Raw genomic sequence first — 5,000 nt, forward strand, 5'->3', positions numbered from 1 at the left:
GTTTCAGGTCGTTACCGAGCTGTTTCAGGTCGTTAACGAGATGTTTTAGCTTGTTTAGGGTAAAAAAAAAAAAAACTCTGTAAAAGAGAAGATAAACCAAGAACTGGTGGTAAACATTTAAAACATTCTTATATTGAGAAAGGAGAGTGGAAGTCTGTTCCACCAAGAAAATTAGGTGGACGAGGATATCTAGAGAGTGCTTGAAGTTAGGAGAGAAATGTATAGCACTTAAGGATCTAGTAGAAGAGTTAGAATTTAGTTTTAATCAGATAAACTAGATAATTGGGACGTTTATTTGCAGGAACATGCAAGATTGATGCGTTCAGGAGGCAGCATTGGATATGAAATTGTCATAAAGTGCTTGAAGTTAGGCGAGGAATGTATAGCACTTAAGTATCTAGTAGAAGAGTTAGGATTTAGTTTTAATCAGATAAACTAGATATTTGGGAGATTTATTTGCAGGAACATGCAAGATTGATGCTTTCAGGAGGCAGCATTGGATATGAAATTGTCATAAAGGAGAAGGAAAGAATGGGAGTTGCTCGCTGTATGTAGTCATGGAATTTCATTGGACAAATTTGGGTTTAAGAAGGAAAGAGACAAAACTATTGGTTGTTTTAAGGGAAGATTAAATACCTTAATGGATGAGGACGAAACGTGGTAAGGAACATGGAACTGCCTAGTGTAGGCCTTATGGTCCCTTCCAGTCTCCATTCTTATGTTCTTATGTACGTCCAGACGCTTTGGGTAGGGGGAAGGGAGGATTGGAAATAATGTTTTAGAGGATAAGCGATAATGTCCCAAAAGAAAAATTCAGAAATCCAGGCGCAGGTAGATCGTGGAGTGGTTCTTGATGAAATGGATCCAGAGTTCAAGAGACCGTTGAGACACTTCCAGGGGGTCGTCGACAAGGGTCGTTTCTGAGGTTCTTGAAGAAATGGATCCAGAGCTCGAGAGGCCGCTGGGACACTTCCAGGGGGTCGTCGACAAAGGGTCGTTTCTGAGGTTCTTGAAGAAATGGATCCAGAGCTCGAGAGGCCGCTGGGACACTTCCAGGGGGTCGTCGACAAAGGGTCGTTTCTGAGGTTCTTGAAGAAATGGATCCAGAGCTCGAGAGGCCGCTGGGACACTTCCAGGGGGTCGTCGACAAAGGGTCGTTTCTGAGGTTCTTGAAGAAATGGATCCAGAGCTCGAGAGGCCGCTGGGACACTTCCAGGGGGTCGTCGACAAAGGGTCTGTTCTTAGGTTCTTGTAGAAATGGATCCAGAGCTCGAGAGGCCGCTGGGACATTTCCAGCGGGTCGTCGACAAAGGGTCGTTTCTGAGGTTCTTGAAGAAATGGATCCAGAGCTCGAGAGGCCGCTGGGACACTTCCAGGGGGTCGTCGACAAAGGGTCGTTTCTGAGGTTCTTGAAGAAATGGATCCAGAGCTCGAGAGGCCGCTGGGACACTTCCAGGGGGTCGTCGACAAAGGGTCGTTTCTGAGGTTCTTGAAGAAATGGATCCAGAGCTCGAGAGGCCGCTGGGACACTTCCAGGGGGTCGTCGACAAAGGGTCGTTTCTGAGGTTCTTGAAGAAATGGATCCAGAGCTCGAGAGGCCGCTGGGACACTTCCAGGGGGTCGTCGACAAAGGGTCGTTTCTGAGGTTCTTGAAGAAATGGATCCAGAGCTCGAGAGGCCGCTGGGACACTTCCAGGGGGTCGTCGACAAAGAGTCTTTTCTGACGTTGGGGGAAGATTTCAGTCCCCCTCCTCTCCCCCCACCACCACCTCCCTTCTCTCTCTCTCTCGTCTCCCCCTTCTCTCTCCCCCTCAATAGGGAACCTCGAGGCTTCTGTAATGGGATGAAAGAACGACGGTGTTAAGAAAGAAAAAAGGGAAACAGCAGAAAAAGAGGAATAGAGAAGTGAAAGAGAGAAATGATGTGGATGAAGGTGGTGTGTGTGTGTGTGTGTGTGTGTGTGTGTGTGTGTGTGTGTGTGTGTGTGAGTGTGTGAGAGAGAGTGGGTGAGAGAGAGAGAGAGAGAGAGAGAGAGAGAGAGAGAGAGAGAGAGAGAGAGAGAGAGAGAGAAAGAGAGAGAAAAGAAGTAGGAGAATGGGGTACAGTAGATGAAGATGAAAGAAGGAACCTGAAAGGGGGATTTCCTAAGAAGAAAGAATTTGCATGCAACTGGGAAAGGGGAAAGGGAAGAGAGGAATAGGCAAGGAAAGGTAGAAAGAAAGGAAGAGAAGAAGGAAGGAGAAAGAAAGGAGTAGATAAGAGGAACAAAGAAAAGTCTCGGGGGAAGAAGAGAAAGGAAGAGAGAAATGGAGAGTAAAGAGTCAGAAGGCAAGAGAAATAGAAAACGGATAAAAGAGAGAAAATTAAGAGAAATGTGAAAAGTCGAAGGAGAGTGGGAGGGATAAAAAGAGTGTGGAGAAGAAGAAGAGAAACAGAAGAAAAAGAGAAGAGAAAGAGAGAGAGAGAGAGAGAAAGAGAAGGGGGACTCGGGCGGTCTAGCCGATCAATAGTTGCATTGCAGCACGCAGGCAGGCAGGTGGAGGTGTGTGTGGAGGGGGGTGGAGGACCAGTAGGTGGAGGGAGGGCAGTGGGAGGAGGTGGATAAGGAGGGGGTGGAGGGTAAGTCCGAGTAGGTAGGAGGAATGCAGGTGGAGGTGTGTGTGGAGTGAAGGTAGAGGACTGATAGGTAGGTGAAGGTGTTTGTGGAGGGCAGAAGGAGGACCTACAGTATAGAGAGGTGGGATAGAGGTGGAGGTATGTGGAGTATGGGAAACGGGTGGTTAGAAGGAGGGTAGGTGGAGATACATGTGGAGGGAAGGTGGAGGACGGATAGGTAGGTGGAGACGTGTAGGGAGGGGGTTGGAGGGCTGCGATATAAGTGTGTGGAGGTGGAGAACAGGTGGAAGTGTGTGGAGTGGGAGTGGAAGGCAAGCGAATAGGTGGAGGATGGATGGGTTGGGAAGGGGGCAGGTGTTTTAGTGGAGGACATGTGGAGTGATATGGAGGGCAGGTGAGGAACAGATTTGTAATTGTATGTGGAGAATAAGTGGAGGAGGGAGCTTGAGAGAGAGAGAGAGAGAGAGAGAGAGAGAGAGAGAGAGAGAGAGAGAGAGAGAGAGAGAGAGAGAGAGAGTTGATATTGGAGTACAACGATACTTCCCTCCACTCCAACACCCCTCCACACCGCACTCCTCCTCCACTTGGTCCCCTCATTCACTCCATGACCCCTGAGCACCAGCACTTCGACCGAAGAACCTCCGAGTTCGGTGTTGCAGTCGAACTAGAAGGAGAGGGTGCCAGCCAGGTGGTGCCAAGTGGTTGTCAGGTCAGATGGTGTTATCGGAAATAGGTGGACTGTGTTGCAATATGGTGTATGTGTGATGTTCACAGATGGTATGTTGTGACACTCACAGCTGATTCAGTGCCACTCTTATGTTATTTTTCTTTCTCTTCCTCTTCCTTCTCCTTTTTCTTTACTCTTCCTTCTCCTCCTCTTTCTCCTCCTCTTTCTTTCCTCTTCCTTCTCCTCCTCTTTCTCATCCTCTTCCTTCTCCTCCTCCTCCTCCTCCTCCTCATCCACTCTCTTTCCTCTTCCTTCTCCTTCTCCTCCTTTTCCTTCTTCTTTTCCTTCTCTTCTTACTCCTCTTCCTCATGTTCTTCCTTCTCTTCCTCTTCACCCTCCTTTTCCTCCTCCTTCTCTTCTTCCTTGTCTTCCTACTCCACCTTCTCCGCCTGACCACATCTCCAAGGGGTCCTCGATTGATTGGAAGAGTGGCAAACAGTTGAAGACTCTTCTTCTTCTTCTTTATCTTCTTTTTCTTCGTCTTCTTCATCATCTTCCTCTTATTCTTCTTCGTTTTCTTCATCATCTTATTCTTATTCTTGTTCTTCTCCTTTTTCTTTTTCTTCTTCCTCTTCTTCTTCTTCTTCTTCTTCTTTTTCTTCTTCTTTGTCTTCTTCCTCCTCCTCTTCCTTCTCCTCCTCCTCCTCCTCTTCATCATCATCATCGTCATCTTCTTCCTCTTCTCCTTCTTCCTCTTCCTCCTTGTCCTCCACTTCATTCTTCTCATTTTTTCTTCCTCTCCTGCTCTTCACTGTCTTTCTTCATCGTCCTCTCCTCCTCGTCTCCGTCTTCTTCCACTTCCTCCTCCTCCTCCTCCTCCTCCTCCTCCTCTTCTTCTTCTTTGCCTTTGTCTTCTTCTTCTACGTCTTCGTTATCGTGGCCCTCGAGGTCGTGTACAAGAACAAGAAAACTTCGGTTGAGGAACTTGAGGGCGCTTCGGTGGTGGTGGTGGCGGAAGGACGAGGGTGATGGAGGGGGGGAGGAGAGGGTGGTGTTGGTGGAGGGTTCGTTGGAGATGAGGAGGAGGAAGGGGAGGAGGAGGAAGAGGAGGAGGAGGAGGAAGAGGAGGAGGAGGAGGAAGAGGTGGAAGTGGAGTGCTTCCAGGCGATTTTATTAAACATTTAGAAGAGAGAGAAAGGGAGAGGGAAAGAGAGAGAGAGAGAGAGAGAGAGAGAGAGAGAGAGAGAGAGAGAGAGAGAGAGAGAGAGAGAGAGAGAGAGAGAGAGAGAGAGAGAGAACTCTGGCCTAATTGGGTTCTCGGTCTTTCGGTTGTTGGTTCAGAGGTGGGGCCTTCCAGGACCCTTTCACTGCCGAAGAAGACCTGGAAGGCCGTTTGCTGCCAAGACACTTCGACAATGAGAACTCCTTCCCTCAGAGGGTTCAAGTGTCGCCTCGATTAACATATTTTCTCTGGTGAAGGCAAGTTTGTATTTTTATTCTGGCTGCCGTCAGGCGATTTTATTCAGCTCAGGGATGGAGGGGGAGACTAGTAGAAAAAAAAAAACACGCCAGTCAACGATCGTCGTGTTTATGCCGTAGTGGTCGTGTTTTGTGTTTTTTTTTATTTCGTTGTATTTGTTAATTTTTTATTTATTAATTATTGTTATTGAGATCAAAATCATTATTATTAATATGATTATTAATATTATTATTATTA

The sequence above is a fragment of the Oratosquilla oratoria genome, chromosome 3, assembly GCF_046742065.1.
Source record: "Oratosquilla oratoria isolate Oo_2021 chromosome 3, ASM4674206v1, whole genome shotgun sequence".
NCBI lineage: Eukaryota > Metazoa > Arthropoda > Malacostraca > Stomatopoda > Squillidae > Oratosquilla > Oratosquilla oratoria.